The sequence below is a fragment of the Amblyomma mixtum genome, chromosome 8 (genome assembly GCF_055824585.1).
Source record: "Amblyomma mixtum isolate Tamu chromosome 8, ASM5582458v1, whole genome shotgun sequence".
NCBI classification, from domain to species: Eukaryota; Metazoa; Arthropoda; class Arachnida; order Ixodida; family Ixodidae; genus Amblyomma; species Amblyomma mixtum.
Genome location: NC_143019.1, coordinates 116,191,968 through 116,211,755, shown reverse-complemented (window position 1 = coordinate 116,211,755; position 19,788 = coordinate 116,191,968). Strand labels below are relative to the sequence as shown.

General features: G+C 43.7%; 1 long non-coding RNA gene across 1 annotated transcript; it reads left to right on the top strand.

Annotated features, from left to right (window-relative positions):
• The first annotated feature begins 478 nt into the window (after positions 1–478).
• Positions 479–7,629, top strand: LOC149334052 (uncharacterized). Its single transcript, XR_016284987.1, has 4 exons — positions 479–804; positions 1,839–1,932; positions 2,476–2,551; positions 7,397–7,629. It is a non-coding gene; the product is annotated as an uncharacterized LOC149334052 (long non-coding RNA).
• Positions 7,630–19,788: the final 12,159 nt, after the last annotated feature.

The following is a 19,788-nucleotide window of genomic DNA, read 5'->3' as shown; positions in this document are numbered from 1 at the left end:
CTCTTGCTAGTGAAAGTACACTCGAACAGGATGCGGCGAGTGCGGGCCGCTGTTGCATATAAGCTAAAGTGTGAAGCAAGTATCGTCGTAGTTCCGTAACGCAGTTGATATCACAGTAATCCGCTTGTACGGGTCACATTTAAGCTCTGTTTCATGTAGATCTCCGTCGACCATGCCAGTGTCGCGTAGAGTAATGCATCGCAGCTGCTCTTTGTCCTACCGCTCGCGTCGAACATATCCTTGATATGGACCAGTTTGCGATACGGTGCGTTTCTTTGCCTTTTTTGTCGCATTTAAGGGATTTTCGCTGCCGTCAATCGAAATTGCATTCCGTCAACAGCGTCGTCTGCGCCGTCGTCTGCTAGGACACCCGGGGATGGGATCACAGGATCGCAGCTTCTACAAACGACATGTCAGCAAAAGTATCTAAAAGCGCTTTGGTATTCGCATTTAATAAAGAAATAAAATGAAAAAATATAATTTGTTTTTGTTGCGAACACAATTCAAATATTAGCAATAAAAAAAGCGCATTTGTAGGTTTTTTCAACGAAGCAAAACTGCAGCCGTCGTCACGTTTTGTGTTATTTGGGATTTCGTAGCATTGTTTGAGTGCTCGTGCGGTGGACGTGTATGAAGAACACAAGTGTGTTTTGGAAACCAACGACGAGAATTACGCCCTGTCAACACTGGTGATTTTGAACGGGTAAAGCCCTGAAGAAAGGTAGCGCTACGACTTCTTGTCATCTGGAGAGGCAACGAAGAAGAATGTGCGGTTTTGCTAAGCCTTGATGAGCCGTCTGAACGGTGAGTCCCGTGTACGTTTCTTTACTTCTGATCTCTATTCGCACGCGTTATTAGTGTGCGCCTATATAGGGATGGCAGTGCAGGCAGTCTGCGTGCGGTTGTCTCAGCTATAATGCGTTAACGCCGATTCACACGACGGTCCGTTCGCCCGCGGCCCGCGCACTACGTATTCATGCGTCACCACATTGAGAGGCGCGCTGTCGGCCGCGGTAGCGGGTGAACGGAAAATCGTGTGAATCGGCCTTTACCAGAAAAGAACGGGCGTATAGGCCGCATGGCAACTGTTGCTCCATAGTCTCTATCTGCGTTTAGTACTCGGGTGCCGCGGTAAATAAAAATGCCACCAGTTATCACAACAGAGTTATGCGGTCGCTTGCTAGCGCTGCGAAAAACAACAGACAATGTTTACTACATTCCAATAGCATAGATTTGTGCTACATAGGAGAGGATGATGAGCGTGCAGTGCCACGTTAGAGAGCGCTCTTGCTAGGCCAGCTGCGGACAGACAAGGGAACTGACAACGGTCGAGTTGCCTCGCGGCTGGTGCCCGTCGGATTGATTTGTGCTACTTAGAAGATGACGATGAGCGGCAGTGCCGCGCGACAGAGCACTCGCGCTAGGCCAGCTGCCAACAGACAGTGCTCAGTGTGTGTACTCGTGGGATTAGTGCTTACGCCTTAATATTTGTCATACAATTTTTTCGGGGACAATGATCGCGTGTAAAAGGCTGGAGCATATCCCTTGCCTAGTCATTTGTAAATTTTTTTCTGTGCTTCCCCATGGAACAGAATTTGACACAGTATTATGTCAAAGTTAGATCGTTCTTGCGTCTGCCCTGAGGTGTAGGTGTCGATGCTTCCTCGCCTTCAGATTTTGAGAACTGTTTGGGATGCAACTGCGCACTTATTTAGGATTTCAAGCTTTTTGCTATATCCCTCGTTTGTGCGGCCCGCTTTCAAGTCGTTCGCTATATCGGTGATGGTTTGTTATTGATTTTCACTTTCTCTTATTTATTCTTGGTTGACTGCCACCAGCTGTGGTGCCGGCGATTCTCCGCGCTCGGAACTATTCCCAGGCACGAGACCCTACCCACAGACCTCCCTGCACCACACTCACCAGTTTTCTTCGGTGTTTTTTTCCCTTGCTCTTACTTGCATTGCCACTAGGCAGTTTTTATTTCTGTGGAGATTTGTTAAACGCAATACCAATTTTCGTTTCATGCTGTGATGTGAGATATCGTGCTTCTTGCTAATGAATGCACGCCTTTTCCATCCTCTCATCATTTGTGCAAAGCAGACGGGTCTACTGGTCGCTACGTTCAATTTAAAAATACCTTCGGTGCTGCTGCAAAGCACCCTAGTAGTAATAAAATCCTGTGCATGCTATATTAGAATAGTTACGCTCTTTTCATCATGCATAAAAATAGTGGTATTCCAGCCTGCTCATCTTTCTATGCGGGTGTGACAGTCATGTAAATCTACTGAAAAAATATATATCGGTGCATCACATACAATCTGTTCATTTCTTTTGTCATGGGCCCTCTCATTGCTTTTTGTGTTCCTATGTTACTACCTTATTCTAATTTATGAAGCAGTAGACAATTTCTTCTCTTGTCATTCATGACATTGTTACGGCCACTGACAACAGTTGCTCTGACATTTTTATTTGCAGTTGCCAGCTGCCAGGATCTACTGGGCCATTCGTGCTTCCAGCTTTTGGCTGTGCTATCTCTCCTCAGCTATTTGTGGTAGGTATTGTTTTCCAGTGATGCATACCTTACCTGCCTATTTAGAAAAATTTCGTAGACATAGGCTCACAGCCGGGTTTAGAAATGCATGCAGAGCTCTACGTGCACTTAGCAGCAGTACCTCCCTGTATAATCACATGAATCTGATCCTGAATTACATGAATGTAATTACATGAACTGTATGAAATAGTCGCTCATGAAGCTTTTGACTGCTGCTGTTAACATAATGGAATTTACACTGCTTCAGGTGCAGAGACTATTTCACACATGTTGCCTCTTATGCATATGTGCCCTCTGAAAGGGCGAACATATTCCTTTATCCCTTTAAAAAACATTGTGTTCTATCATGATGCTTTACCGGTATTTCTGGTGTATAGACCAAAATGTCACTCAGTATTGTAACATGAAGCGGGAACTCAGTTTGTCCAATGTTTTAGAGGTAACATGAAGCGGGAACTGAGTTTGTCCAATGTTTTAGGGGTCCTAAAACATTGGACCAACACAGTTCCCACTCGAGTTATTGATCACTTCGCTCTCGCCCTAGCATAAGCTTGCCCTCCAGGTTGGACAAATTGATAGAGCGACTGCTCCAGTGAAGTGGTGGTTCTGAGTTCGAACACCGGACCAGGACGAATCTTTCTTTAACTACGAAGTTTCTGTGAAAGCTGTATAGCTTTCCTTTGTAGCCATTTGGCTGTGCTCGAGTGGATGTCAATGAGTAATTACTCCTTATTACAGATCTTTTGTCAACGCCAAACTGATTCAGTAGCAACAAATAGTAGAAGGGTAAAAGCATGCTGCTCCCAAAAATTCGTTAAGCATGTTATAAAATGTATGCTGTATTGTTTTAACTGCTGCAAAGAAATAACGGTGATGTTAGATGCCCAGCCCCTATTAGGTAAACATAGCTCGCAATTAACACAGTGGATGGAAAAGAAATATGGACTTCAACCCTCACGACGACCCTCACCCCAGTAAAACAAAAAGTGCCAGTGTTGCCATACTTGAGAGCTTTCCTCTTTAAAATTGCAGTAGACTGCTACTCAAAGTTGACAAAAAAATGCGTCTCGTTTTCTGCATGTGCATTCCACAGTGCTGGTGCCATTTTCACTGGCCATTGACATTCAGTCGCATGATGTGCACCCCGCTCCTCGAGCTGATTTTGTTTGTCTTGTGAACCTGCCGTCAAAATCAGTGCAGGATAATGCTTCCCCAGTTGATCTGCAGTTAACCTTGTCCTTTGCCAGCTGCTGTCACCCTTTCTCCACAGAGAAGGGCGGTGGGAGTCCAAGCCAGGTGGAGTTGAAATATTTGACTAGTAGTGGACAGGGATCCTGCGGTTTGTTGAGTACACAGGCAAATTGGAGACTTATGGAAGAATTTTTTTACCAGCCAAAAAAGACGCATACACAAAAGAAAACCGCACAGGACAAGGGCTGGTAAAAGCCGTAGTCCTCTGTGGTTCTCTCTTGTGTATGCGTGTTCCTTGGCGGGTAAAAAAATTCCTCCGTAAGTCTCCAATTTGCCGGTGTCCTCCACAGATTGGAGGATTCCTGTCTGTTACTAGTCAAATTTCACTACTCCACCTGGATTGGACTCCCACTGCCCTTCTCAAACTTTTGAAATCCTGTTGCCCTAGCAGATCATCACCTGTCGGTTGTATTACTTTCGCTTCAGTGAAATTTGACATGTAGCGGACAGGGATCCTAGAATTTGTGGAGTACACAGGCAAACTGGAGACTTATAGAATTTTTTTACCAGCCAAGGAAGACGCATACACAAGATTCGTTGTCTGTGTTTCACAACTGAAAGTTCTAAATGCGTGCAAAAGTGTATCGTGCATTCGCACGTATTTTGAAAACTCAATTTTTGCAGCATTAGGTTTTCGGAATTGGAGCTGTAGCATTGCCGCCACAGAATCCCGCTCGTTAACAAAGCGCACACTTATTTGCTAGGTATATATTCGGTATACCGCAACCAGTACACGTCACTGTTTGGAAGGTTCTGTCGTGAAATTTCTGATTGTGCAAGGTAGCTTTTCTTTTAAATTCAAGCGCTCTCTATTTGCTTTTTCCTGTGCATATTCATCGGTCGTTTCAATTCGGAAGCGTTGGTGCTGCAAGTCGTGCATACGGAAGCTACGTTTGTGCACAAAGCTCCTGAATTTTTGAAAGCGCAGCTCTGACAGTTCTCGTTGTCATAAATAAGTACAAAGCAGCCTAATCTTTTTGGACACACCATTTCATGCTCTTAGCTGTTTCTGAGAAACAGGCTGCCTTTTTTTCTGTTTTTGGTGTGAAACATTCCTAACAACTTCTTTCTTTCTCGATGCACAGATAGCCTATGCATACACGGGCAGCTTGATTGCAATATTTAGGGCAATATTTATAACAGGTGCAGTGAGCCTTGGTGCATGTGGACAGAAATTAAGCTAGGGTGGGGTGGGGTATTTTCGCACAGGGTAATGTTATGCGGAGGGTCTGGCATATTGAAACCGAGTCTTTCTGAGCTCTTATTAGACGTCCCAGCACCAGGACAGTAGTTGAGGCTTTTCTTCTTTGTTGTCCAGTCAATGGTTTCCATCACATAAAATAGCCTTAATTCTAGCTATCCCGTGGCCGTCTAACAGAACGATGCAGATATACTGAAGTGATCAGTGTTGCATAAAAGTAGTGAGAACATTGCAAATGCAAGACAACTTCATTTGTTTGCAGTGCACTAACGTGGCAGTCATAGAGAATTACACATTACATTTGCAAATCTAAATTGTGCATAATAGTATGGACTGGCACGTAATGTGCGAAGTAATCACAGTTATCTCGTTCATGCCAAATGCTAGTGTCAAACATTGTCAGTATTGCATATTTATAAAGAGCAGGCATGCTGCGCCTAACTTGTCGTTGGATAGATTTTATTACTATGAAAGCAAAAAGTTTACACATGGCTGTCGTGTTCTTGCGTGGGAAGTAGTATTACCTTAAATGAGTATAAACACCAAATTTTTGGTTATGTGTGTTCTTTGTAGTGACGTGCTGGGCATTCGTATACATAGAATTGTTGCATAGTATTCCTCTCCAATCGCTAAATAATTACAACCAGATTTCTTTTCTTCCCTGTTTCAATAGCATAGCAATTGCTATGACATCAATGTTCAGTATAGGTTATGGAAGGCACAAAAAAGCTACGATATCGCTACTTCATCGTTTTAATTAGTTACAATGCTAAAGCCAGCCTGCCTTAAGAGTCGGAATCACAATGAATGACGAAGCCGCAATTATATTGCAGTTTTCCTCATGCCTCCCCTGGCTTATACTGACCTTTGATGCCATTGCCATTGCTCAGTTTTTAAAAGTGAAGCAGGAGAGAGAAGATATTTAATTACAAATTATTTAGCAGTCATAGGCGAATACTGTGTGGTTATCCGTGCATAGTAATGTCTTATGCATCACTAAAAACAAAAAAAAAATGTGCAACTGAAATTTGCTCGGCTGCTGACCCAAAAGACGCGGGTTCGATCCTGGCCGCGGCGGCTGGAATTTCTTTGGAGGAGAAATTCTAGAGGCCCGTGTACTGTGCGATGTCAGTGCACGTTAAAGAACCCCAGGTGGTCGAAATTTCCGGAGCCCTTCACTACGGCGTCTCTCATAGCCTGGGTCGCTTTGGGACGTTAAACCCCATAAACCAACCCAAACCAAACTGAAATTTGTTGTCTGCCTCTTTGAGATGAAAAATTTTGAATTTTTCCTTCACTATTTTAGAGCATGAAATTCAGTTAATGGCATCTGAGAAACAGGAATTGCAACAGCCATTTCTCTTCAGCAAGAAAACTGTCATTGGTTTAAGTGTTTTCCCGATTCAAGGTTACCCTATATTTTAAACTGCACAATGTATTATGTGACAAGAACCGTCAAGCACAATAGGTGTGGTTTTAGAAATGACTGGAAGTGATAAGGGAATACATTTACTTAGAGCAGGTAGTGACTGCTGATCCGGATCATGAAGAGTAATAACTAGAGGAATATGAATGGGGTGGTGTGCATATGGCAGGTTCTCTCAGATCATGAATGGCAGTTTTTCAATACCCCTCAAGAGAAAAGTATACAACAGCTGTATCCTACCAGTATTCACCTATGGGGCAGAAACGTGGAGGCTAACGAAGAGGGTTCAGCTTAAGTTAAGGACAACGCAACGAGCTATGGAAATAGAAATGATAGGCGTAACGTTAAGAGATCGGAAGCGGGCGGAGTGGGTGAGGGAACAAACGCGGGTTGAAGACATCCTAGTCGAAATCAGGAGAAAGAAGGGTGCTTGGGCAGGGCATGTAAGACGAAGGCAAGATAATCGCTGGTCCTTAAGGGTAACGGAGTGGATTCCATGAGAAGGCAGGCGTAACAGGAAGCAGCAAAATGTTCCATGGGCGAAGGTTTGCAGGAACACGGTGGACATAGCTGGCGAAGGACAGGGTTAATTGGAGAACATGGGAGAGGCCTTTGCCTTGCAGTGGGCGTAGTCAGGCTGATCATGATACTTGCAGAAGAGCTTGCTCATGTTAAAATTTTCATTTGGTAAATATGTGCTTGTTTTACATGCACACAGCTTTTGAAAGGACTAGCGTAGTGATAATTGTATTGGGCTTCATAAAATTGCAGCTCTGAATGAAGGTTTGCAATGAAAGGTGTCTGCACTTGGTCACAATATAGGTACACACTAGTGGCGACATGACACACACGATCAGTACATTCTAGTTGTATTCTTTCTTTTTTTTCATGGGAATTATAAGCAGGATAGTATGAAAAGGGCATTGGAATTGACTCTTACTTGCATTATTTTCATTCATGTTTGCAGGCACCCGGTGAAATGCACTCATAGCCAAAGCTCCTTCACTCAGCCGAGCAAGCTACGGCATCATCCAGCATCTTAGTTTCTTTTGAGCGCTTACAGCTCACTGCGGTGGATTTGGTAGATGGGTTTACTTTGCTTTTGGCAGTGTTCTTGGCATTTAATGTCAAGTACACCCCAAAAACAAAGCGGGCTTGTCTGCTGCTTGAGACACTAATGGGGCTTGATCCTAGCGAGCGCCTCCCGAGCGTGTTTTGGGCAGCCACAGCAATTACAGCAATGACTTGAGAAATAAAAGTTATCAGTGTTGTACATTTGTGTCATTATTTCTTGAATCATTGTTATTCCCAACGCAGACAGAGCACCATACTAATGTGCAAACTGTAGTGTAGCCATGAGCAAAAATTATTCTACTCAAAGATTATAATCCCTTTTGCTCATTACTCTTTTGTAGATGTAGCACAGGTGGGTCCTGCAAAACATATGACCAACTTGCTCTGAAGAATATGTGAAATAAGAAAATTAGTAGGATACATTGAAAACACGTGAAACTCCTTTTGAAGGAGTAAAATAAGATCTGGGCTGATACTCCTTGGAGGAGTATAGTCACTCTAACGAACGGAGTCCTGGAACTCTACCTGAAAGAGTAGTAGGATGCTGTTTCAATGTGGTAGCTTTACTCCCTCGGAGGAGTGCCTGTACTCTATTGCAGGAGTAGTACAGTACTCCTTGAGTAGGTGTTGGATCACTCTTTGTCCAGAGGGAGTAATTTTATTCTGGAAGAAGGAGTGGAATATGGGACAAGCGAATACTCCTTCAAAGTGTGTTCTGGGCACTCGTCTGCACTCCTTTAGTTCTAAGAGTGCATGGTCAGTAGCTTCGCTTTCGAAAATACCCCCGTCTCACGCGCATCGCGCTTCTTCCATTCGGGTTGCTTTGCCGATCCGGCGAACGCGTACGCAATGATTGCTCTCGTAGGCCATCGACGCGGGTTTTCTTGCAAGCATGTCGTGAGAAGACAGGCGAGCATTTAGTCGCCTATTAAGCATTGCTGCCGGAAAGGGGTTGTTTGTAGTTTTGAAAATAAATGCCTGAAACAAGTTGATGGACAAATGGTGCACGCCATATTAACCACTCTTTATCACTCTATCAAGGTTGCAAAAAATTCTGTTGACGCAAAGGTTCCATTGATAGCGCCCAGGAAAAGTCGCAAACATTCAGTGTAGTGCAAGTATATCTTCTTCCTCGCACAATGCTGCACTTTCAAGATTGTTGCAACTCAACGTTGCAACAATTTGTGGCCAATTTGTTTGGTTTGGATTGGTTTATTGGATTTTAACGTCCCAAAGCGACTCATGATATGAGAGACGCCGTAGTGAAGGGCTGCGAAAATTTCGACCACCTGGTGTTCTTTAACGTGCACTGACATCGCACAGTACAAAGGCCTTTAGAATTTCGCCTTCATCGAAATTCGTCCGCCGCGGCCGGGATCGAACCCACGTCTTTTGGGTCAGCAGCCGAGCGCCTTAACTACTGAGCCACCGCGGCGGGGCTGTTGACAGTTTGTGCCCGTGCAAAAACGAAGCGTTCTCAACCCACCCGAGCGTGTGTTTTTTATGATACTATTTTTATCAGAAGAGAGGAGGTTGACGTCATCATAATAAGCCGATGTCGTAATTTCTTACTGTACTATAGTGAGAAGCCACGATTAGCTGTGTTTTCGAAAATACTGAGCTATAGGGGTTCGGGATATATAACGTGAGTCACAAAGGCGATGTCGAATAGGTGATTTAAATAAAATATGTTTGGTAAGTTCTCGATGTTAGAGAGCATCTGTGCTCCCATGAGGCTCTCGTTGGGCGGCGGATGGGTGGTGGAGGGATTCTCACACATTTTCTTACCATTTAGTAAAGGAGGGGGGACTGGCAAGTCGGTTTCGGAGCGACGGAAAGGTGTCCGTCTGTATGTAGGTACCGATATATGGCAGTTTCGTTTCTCAGTAGTGCACGGGAACGTAGAGGACGCGTGCGGCGGCAGTCTTCGGGCCCCGTAAGTACACTGCGTACGAGAAAGTCTCAACTGACTCAAGCATCAAGGGAGACCTATTACTCGCGCGACAGGGTCTTCCAAACTGCTCAAGCAGGAGGGTATTGTAGTAGCAAAATTCACCGGATTTTCGCCTGCCTTACACCTCATAAAGTGGATTATAGCGTATACAAAGCCGATTTTCATTAATTTCGAGTTCATTTCATTTTGCGGCTCTTGTCGTAAACTCGTCTTTGCTAGGGACAATAAGTAAAACAGGTAAAGTGAGAACATCTCGCATTAAACAATTTTTTCATGCTTACGTAATGCAGTAAACACGACAAAATGAAGACGGCAGACGACACGAGCGCTGACTAACAGCTGAGTATTTTATTATGGGAAAAGTATATAAAGGTGCAGGACTCAGGGAACAACCCCAAAAACAGAAGAACAAAGGTTAGAGCTTAAAATCCATACTGCGCATGCACATCACAGTCGAGTCATGACGTCTTTTTCAACTAAATTCGGAGACTATCTTCCATAGCAGACGGCACTCCCCTATCTCCTGGACCTCCCACAATTGCCAAGAAAGCCTTACTCCTTATCTACCAAATTGATAGATGGTGAAGCAACGCACTCATCTGCTTCGTCCCTGATCATATAGGCCTGGACCAACTCCCTACATATGCAAACAGGGTTATTAAACATGACACTTGTCTTATATACTGGAGGAAGCTATCGTTACACTTGCTAAAATACAAAGCAGAGTTGTACGACACCGCTACTTTTTTCACCCATCTGTGACGTTCCAACAAATGCTAATTGCTTCCCCAATTAGAAAGACAAGCCTCCTGTTTATTCACCCACACGAATTTGTAGGGAGGGGGTGGAGGCCTTTATGATCAAGAAGGAAGCAGATGAGCGTGTTGCTTCACCATCCATCAATCTTGGCAACTGTGTGAGGTCCAGGAGAGAGCGGAGTGCTGTCGTCTATAGAATATAGTCTTCGTATTTCGTTTAAAAAATGTCATGACTCGACTATGATGTGCATGCGCAGTATGGTTTCTTAGTTTCAATCTTTGTTTTTCTGTTTTTTGAATTTTTCACTGTGTCCTGCGCCTTCATACACTTTTCCGATAATTTAATAACCAGTTGTTAGTCCGCGTCTGTGTTGTCTCCAGTCTCCCTTTTGCCCTGTTTACTGCGCTACTTAAGCATGAACCCTTACCAACTAGCAAAGTTTTATGTTCTCGTAAACAAATCTTTGCATTTTTTATTTTGTGTACCGATGTGCCATAAGAAAGAAAACGCATAGCAGGGTTGACTGAAACTCATCTGTGTTTTAATTTTTTTTTTGTCCTGAACCCGTTTGAACCCGTCTGAACCGGTTCGGACCGTCCCGAACCGGTTCGAACCGGAACGGAATGGCCCTCTGGAGCCGAACCCGGAACTGAACCCGAAAGTTGTGAACCCGAACCCGAACCAAACCGGAAAAAATGTCGGTTCGACGCCCTGCTCAGTACACGTTAAAGAACCCCAGGTGGTCGAAATTTCCGGAGCCCTCCCCTACGAAGTCTCTCATAGCCTTAGTCGCTTTGGGACGTTAAACCCCATAAACCAAACCAAGCCAAACATTTTCACACAATAAAAAATCACGGAGGGCACTTAAAGTACTTACGTCATGTGAGTGTGAAAGCATTGTCTCAACGTTGCTACTATTGCGAAGTTGATTTAAGGTATGTTTTGCATCATTTTGGTATCTGCGTTTTTCCTCTTCATTTGCCGCCAGACCACAAAGCATTGGGAAAGGCGCTCTCTTTAACTTTGACCTAAAGGCCTCTACCATAAAGGTCCTCGCCCTAGGAGCCTTTGATAACAAAGCTTTTAACGCAGAGGTCTTTGACCTGAAGGCCTTCAAACTAAAGGCCTATATTAACTCATGTCCATGTTTCATTGCTCATGGTATACCGTTCAGTTTCTTGCAGTCTACTGTTGACACGCGAGCCCATAGTGACGTCTCTAAGGTTTTTCGGAGCCCTATAATGCTCCCGCATTAAATGGTAAAACGCTTCTGAACACTTGCAAGAGATTAAATATATTATCAACAAAGATGTCGCACTGGAGTTCCCTTTTCAATGCGAGGTACAAAGGAAAAAAATACAGCTGAGTGTATGCACTTCAGTGAAAGGATTAAGCTAGTGCCCTCTCATCCTTTATTGAACGCATGTTTGGCAAAAATTCAAAAAAAAAAGAAACGACACAAAACCACGAACTCTCTTCCGCATTTTACCGCACACTCTCTTCAATGCCGCTACCTCAACCAGACGAAAACTTTCTCCGGTAAACGACGCAATATTAACTGCGGGGAATGTGTCAATGGCCAAAATGATTTCGAATCATGTTATTGAGGAGCTAGGAAACAAGTGTGCCCATTAGCTTTGCCGTGGTTACCTATGTGCCGAACAACTGAGCTGAACACACCGCGGCAGCGAATGGAGAAGTGAAATAGGGGATTTGGGATAAAGCGGGCACGGATCCAACTCTTGACCTTGGAACTTGATGCTTCTCTCTATGTGTTTCAGAATCTCACAAATAACGTCGTTAAGTTGGGCTTAAGAAAGCTAAATAGCAGGACGAGGAATCAGAGCTCTTAAAGAGTGGGCACGTGTTCTCTTATCAGAGAGAAAAGGAGGACTTAGTGTAAACCAATAAGTGATTCAATCTCTAATGGGTAAGTAATCATGCTGCACATATCAGGCATCTCGGCGAATTGTTAAGCGTTACCGGCAACAAGGTGTTCAATGTATTCAACAGTGTAATCGTAGGCAATTCAGGAATATGTACAGAAACCTTGTCATCATAGTGAAATGGTCGCCCAGATCTGCGATGATCCCAGAGAAAGCCGGATAAATCATAAAGGCATGTAAGAACACATCAGCAGACTACCAGGTAGATTAGTGAAGTAAGGAGGCCGGATTAATAGTCGAATTTGAGAAAAAAAACAATCTGGCGAACTATACATATTTCAGCATCGGCATGACAGGAAATGGGCGCAAAGAAGCTGCAGTGTATGAAAGAAAATGAATTAGACTTCTTAGGACGCTCAAAGGGATCCTCTAATTATCCTCTATTTAGTCTTGAAGGGTTACACAGAAGTGCTGCGGAAATAGCGCACTATCCAGGGAACGGGAATCATCTTCAGCAGCAGGAGCCTTACTATGCCTACTACAAGGCAAACGCCACTTGCATATCTCTACAATTAACCCTTTCATGCGCCAGCTGTGGCCACCCTTTCCTCGTGAACTTCATCTCGTCCGCTCACATATAACTTTCTGCCGCTCCCTGCTACGTTTGCCTTCTCTTGGTAACTACTCCGTAACCCTTAGCAATTATCGGTAATCTAAACTTCGCATTACATGGCCTGCCCAAGCCCATTTCTTCTTCTTGATATCAACTAGGATGTCATTAATCTGCGTTTTGTTCACTGACTCACTCTGCTCTCTCCTTGTGCCTGAACGTTGCGTCCATCATTTTCCTTTCCGTAGCTCGCTGCGTTGTCCCCAGTTAAAGTTGAACCCCTTTCTTTAGCCTCACGTCCTTCCCCTGTAGGTGAGTGCCGGTAATGAACAGCTGTTAAGTATTTTTCTCCGGAGAGATATTGGTAAAAGAAGTATTCACCAGTATATTATTATTCAGAAAAGCGCAAAAGAAAAGCTTCTAGCACGCAACGTCGCAATCATCGCGAAAGTATATTCGCCGCATTATGTTTTACTTGCGTGCTTCTGGAATGCTCTCACGGTAGTACCACGAAGTTAAATCTAGTACGCCGCCTTAGGTGCGACATTTTGGCATTTTCATGTTCCCTTCAGTTCCCTATTGGTTCACGTCACTTGAAGAATAGAGAGCGACGGGCAAGAAAACCAACCGCAACTGAAGGGCACACGCATGAATCTGTTAGTCAGCCGTGTGTCCTGTGTCCTTTCCTTGGCAGTTCTTTGTTGGCGGTCACTCAGTGTTTGCCGTGCGCTAACCAGCTCGGCAACGGATTGTTCTGCAGCTACCTCTTATAGAAGGTAGTTGAGCAATTGCCAGGGATATACAGTTACAGGACACTGTGACGTGAGCGCGGTATGAATGCTTATAAGTACTCGAAGTAAAAATGTGGGCTTCACGTGACGCCACAAGTCAGCGCCTAGCTCCAGCAGCTGCCAAAATTTGTACTATCCTGTGCCCAAAATTGTTCTCGACGATTGCCTTTTACTGCCTATAAATCATGACAATCATTAAATGCCTATTCATCCCTCTAGGCGAAGCCTTTCTTATGTGATATTTTTAAGGAGCTCGTGTCGCAGAAAATCGTGCTTCGGCGTCGTTCACAGTGAGGAAAAATCCACCATAATTCCCCAGAGAAGCAAGCAAGGAGGTAGGTTGGTCACCCAGGTCACGTCACCTTATGGCGTCATTCCAACCTCTCCCCCGGTTTCTAAGAAAACTGCCCACCGTGGTAGGTCACAGTTAAATTATTGATTGGCTGCTCGGGAAGAACAACCTGGGTCGCACAATCCCCACCGGTGGCAACACCTACCATCGCTACCACCAGTGGCGTATCGCTAAACCGCTGCGCCGCTGCAACATATGAGAACTTCCAGGGATCTCTCAATGTAGATTATGTCCAATTCTGCGTACATGAGAATTAACCCATTAAGCTATCGCAACATACCTTTAAGGCGGAGCTTCAGTGTTCACTTAAATTTTTACATGTTCAACCTATTCTGGTCGTTTTTCTCTACCTTAGGTAGCTTGCAACCGCAGCGCTCTTGATCGCTCGTCCCGAAATCACTGGCTGCTGCAGCTCGCATCATTTGGCTGTTCTTCGAATTGACTTCTGCGGCATAAATTAACGAAATTCACGCCTACAGTGCATTCAATGCATTTAGAGTGCTTCTTTATGAATACACAATACCTTTTCCAGTTTCCATATCAACGCAGCGCATTTTTTCCCTCACCAACTGCCCTGCATGTCTGAATGCCTCAACAGGCAAGTAATCATGTCTGTAGCAAGCAGTCACAAGCAAGTTAAGGTAGCAGACAGACGTGTGCATGTGCATCGGACATCTCAAAGCTTTGAGAATGTCTTATTAAAGGTGCATAAGTGGTCCTGAAAATGAAAGTGAGCAACGCAGTTCGCTAATTTGGCAGTTCGGATATAGCGAAGAACTGCTCTAAGAAAGTAAAAAAGCTGCTGAAGCAGCGAAGCACCCGGCATACTGCTGCCGCGAAACCTCCTGTGTTCAAAATGCATGCATGGCAAGATTTACATAGGACAGTGCATCAAATATCTGCTTTCGACTGCGATATCTTCAAGCGTATTATTCGCTTTCTTACCGCTTGAAAGTCTTCCAGCGTCGTACCGCGAATTTCTATAGTGAGCCCAATCATAAGAAGAATCTGGAGGCATCGCATGATTCCACTCAAAGGGAGGATTGAAAACAGCCCCTAATAAACGTCAGCCCTCCGCAATGGTGTTTTATAGCTGCAGTAAATGCAATACGTCACCAATAATTTATTCATGTAAGAGTGCATGAAAACTAATAAAATAAAAGCCACACAACCTAATCAATAAAAGAAAAATCCTCCAAGATAACAGCCTCAGAGAAATAATTTCATGAACATCATAACGGATGAAGCATTGTTGCAAAGCATCATCTCAAGCATTATATAAGGAGGTCTGTGCAGGCGCAGTCTTCTTTTAGTTCGTGCAAAAGAGCAACTATTTCACATTGTATAGGAGCAGTTGGCTCTTTCTGATGCAGCACGGGTAAAATTAAACTCTTGTAGAGATGAATATACTGGCATCTTTCAGAGGCGATAAGACTGACATTAAAGCAAACCGCATTCTGGTTTATTAATTTAACGACATTACAAGACGGTGGACTGCATTGTTGCATGCCTGCCGGAGCTGCAAGGAACATTAGATTCTGGTAACTTTCCGTTCAAATCCGCAGATTTTTGCGAAAGTTTTCTAGCTTCAGTCATTATTACTTTTTCGGATTTGGCGACATTCTACTGATTGTGTCAATGTGTTAAATTTTTAAGCTTTTATTCGATATTCTTTTTACGCTAGATTTCCGAGCAAATGTTTGTTTTTTATATTTATAAGTGCTACAATCACCATGCGGTGATTTTAGCAGGTTGGTATAAAAACTTAATGCGTAATAAAGGAGTAATTATGCACTGGCATCCACCCAAGCGCAGCCATACGGCTACAAAGGAAAGCTTTACAGCTTTCGCAGAAACTTTGTAGTTAAGTTTTTTTTTCTCTAACTACGAAGTTTCTGAAAAACCTTTATAGCTTTCCTCTGTAGTCATATGGCTGTGCTTTGGTGGATGTCAGTGAGTAATTACTTCCTTACTAAAAATCTACTCCACCTTGGGGGAATTCCCCTAAACATTTGACCAACTTAATCCATATTCGTGCAACTGTATGCACAAAAAATGCATAGTTCAGTGAACCCAATATTGAACAAAACAAAGAATACAGGATGCGTTTACCAAAAAAAACCCCGAAAATATCACACGTAAGTTTACGCGAAATAAAAAAAAAAACATTGTCACCGGGAACACGATACAAACAAAATAATGTCACTGTAAACAGGATAACAAAGAATTGAATGTCGGTGCCAAGATAACTTTATTTTTGGGCAGATTCCAGTCTGCTATTCTTCGCGGCAATAACGAATACCTTAAAGAGCCGTTAACCGAGGAAAAGGAAGTTTTAATAGTATTATCGCTTCCGTGTAGCGTACCCGGATGAGAAAGATTTAATTTCTGATATGTCAACTTTGCAATCCCCCTTAATTAGTTTACAGAAGAAGTGCAATCGCGAACAGTGATTTATTTGTGCCAGAGAAGAAAGATTAGTGCTCTTTAAAAGTTCTGTAATCGAAGTGCTTGTGAATGGGCTGTAAATAAAACACGCGCCTGATCTTCGCGGTGCCTTTGTGGCAAAGTTTTGTGAGATGTTCTAATATTCATTTTTGTAGTCTTTTCGGGGATAGCCACGGAGCCCGAAGAACTGATGGGTTCACTGAGCCGTCGCTGTAGACGTGCAGCCTGTTTGCATGGCGCTCATGAAAATGTTTAATTGTGTTTTGTTCTAGTTTTTCCGGCGATAAATTGACCTTCTTCCTCATGCAGTACATTGAAAAAAGCACACGAAGTTGGTGCAGGTTCCCTAGGGGAGAGTACAGTCTAGAGGCGGGTGTAAACGTGAACGGAATGATGACGTCATGCACATCAGTTTTATTTGTAAGCGCCGTACGCGGCCTGGTAATAGGAAGTCTGGCAAGTTGGTAAGAGCGAACCCGATAAGTGCCGTAAATGTGCCCTAATGGAAATGTGCCCTCTGTTAGGTAGAGAATGAAATCTCCTCGACAATTAGTACCGTTGCGGCCATAGAGGTACATTTCGGCAATCGTAAGAAGGAGCGGAGAGCTTCAGCTTGAACGCTTTCTTAACTTCGTATATTGTTTTTTTTTTCTCCTGATCTTTCCAAGTGCAGGGAGGCTGTACCGAAGGAATCCCGTGAATGATGCATTTTAGAGCTGGATCATCGATCGAACTGACCCTCCCCACGACGTCCCCTCTTAGGCCCTAGGCCAAGCATAAGGGGCCTTCAGGGCCCTACGATGCTTCAAGCCGTTTTCTACCACCTGCTCAAATCAAAAGTACTGACAGCGATAGCATAGTTTTTTTTCCGGCGGGCCTAGCTTGTTGCATTTATATTTGACTCAATACTTTAAATGCTGATCAATATTTGTAGAACAGGATAGCCGGTGGCATTGCTTTGTTGTTCGAGCCCTAAGCTGATAAGACGGTAAGTATAGAAGAGCGGAATGCTATTCTCTCGCGCTACAAAAGGCGTCTGCGAAAATTTTTACATTCAGCACCACCCTACCAAACGAGGGCAAGAGAAGCGATCGCACGTTTTAACAGCTCTGTTTTCACTAGTCGTCGTCGTCTCTTCTTCTTTCTTCATCGTCTCAAGTTTTGTACGAAGTGAAGTGTACGAATGCATTGAAATGCTCTCCTTCAGATACCGCTGTTCTGGGTTTGGAGGAGCCTCTTTGCAAGCATCGAAAAGCAACAATTATGTTTATCATGTTTTGGTACTCTAATAATAAGTATCAATAGGGCCTTTAAAGAAAATCTCATTAAATTTTGGCACCACACAACCCTTATCGCAAAAGAACGTATTAAAGATGAGGTTAATTATATTGCTAGAAGGGAAAACAAAGCATCTCTGAGCACCAGAAATGATCGACTGCCTGCATAGCATCGCTCAGCGGATCACTGTCGCAGCTCCCACGTGGAGACAGAGATTGCTGGAGTGTTCACTCTAGCACGAAATTGGCGAAACATGAAAGTCTAGCATGTCACAGACATTATTTTGGAAGCTGTGTTCGAAGGAAAAAAAGTGAGGTTCAGAAAAGAGCTTTACTGATAAAAACTCCTTGTAAGATGTGGAGATGATCTAAAGTGCTCCAACTAAACGTTCAGGTGGCCTCCGCAGCTGTAAAATTAGTTTTCTTTGTTGTTACTGTCAAGATCATTCTAGTGACGAATAATTACGAAATGACAATATTGATTCAACGCTAACAATGCGTTATACTGAAGTCATTATACTCTTGTAATCGTTAGCAGTCTGGTTTTGTAGTGCGGTTTCTATAGGATACAATGTATTGCAAGGGTAAGGTGCGCAAGGAATGCAGCAAAAAAGAAAAGCTTTTCAGAATTGCAAAGATATATTATTTGGCGTGTGGTGAAAGAAATAAAAAATAGTATCAGGTAGCGGTGACTGCAGTGAGGCGAGCAGGGAAACCGCGAGAACGGCTTCCAAACGACACTCTTCATTTGGACTGACTTGCGCCCGCAATGAACTGAACGACTCGGCAGCAGCGTAGCAACCGGCGTGCTTGGCCCTCATCGAACAGGATGTCCGCCGCTCTCTGCCGTTCTATACTTAACGCTTATAGCAAACTTTCGAGATAAAGCGTGCAAAGTTACTAGAGCATTCTGGAACAACATAAAATAAGCTCCGCCTGGATGCGAGCAACCGAGATAAATCTGGTCGCGTCTTGATCAGAAACAAAGCGATAAAGCTCCGTGTCGGCAGCTTTGAGGAATGAAGAAGCAAACACTACAAATATTCGCGGCATTATGCTCACGCCAAAGGGCAAAGTACTCGATAGCTCCGCAGGGCACCAGACTCTAACATATTTTTCCTACTTCTAGATGTACTCAACATTCTATTTCCAAGTCAAAAGCCGCGAATACGGTTGACAAGGAAGAAATATATGCCACTCTACTTTTTTTTTCCAGAGTCATCTCCTGCTAGTTGAAGTATAACCGAAGTATTTTCAGCATTCTTCACAGAAGAATGTAGTGAAGCAATCCCTTTTACCCCTTTTCAGTTGGCATTGATGTAGTTAAAATTCTCTCTTTATAACCATGATAGTTTTGCAGAGAATGCTGGTGAAATGCGGCAGAACGGCGTCGTTCAGATCCGCGAAGCAACTTGCGGGCGTCGCGTCTTGTGCCTGAAAAAAATAAAAAAATTGTCTCGACGAAGAATTGCCTGGATTTGTGGCGCCATAAAGGGATAGAAAAGCAAAGTTTAGAAATAGAAGAAAACTCTGAAAAGGAACCTTTATCAGGCGATTACACTGAGATGAAGTGATTACTGCGTAATTTTAAAGTGTGATTACCGTGCTCCAAAACTGCGCATGTAACGCGAGACGAAGACTGCAACGTCACAAAACCTTTATCAAACAGGTAGCCGGATGCAGCATTAGAAGTGCGTTGTCGTACCGCTGTCTAATAAGAAACTCGGTCCGGCTGATCATAAAGTTCGCTGCGCTAGTGGAGAGCATGCTTCTGTAGATAAAATATCTTTATCGAGAAAGAGTATGTTTCGGCAGCAAACGTGCCAGTCAGGCAGTTGGATTAATCCTAACCATGAGCTTTTCTCTCTTGTACTTAATCACCCAAGGAGGCAATATTTAAAGTTAGGTCGCGAGTGTGCACATGGATTCTTGTGTGGAGCAAATACATAAATGCGGCTAATAAGGCTCTCACAAGCGCCATTGGATCGTTCGTCGACCTTTCATGTCCAACTCAAATTGAAGATCATCTATCGTTTGTCGTCGAGGCAGTGGAAAACTTTTCGGAGTGCACGAACACAACTGAGCGCCGCGCTGAATCAAACATTGTAGTAAGCTAAGCACAGACGTTACGACGTACTGCGTCGGCGTTTGCTCAAGCCACATTGGTTTTTTCAACAATGAAGTAGTAGCATCAAATGTTTACATAAA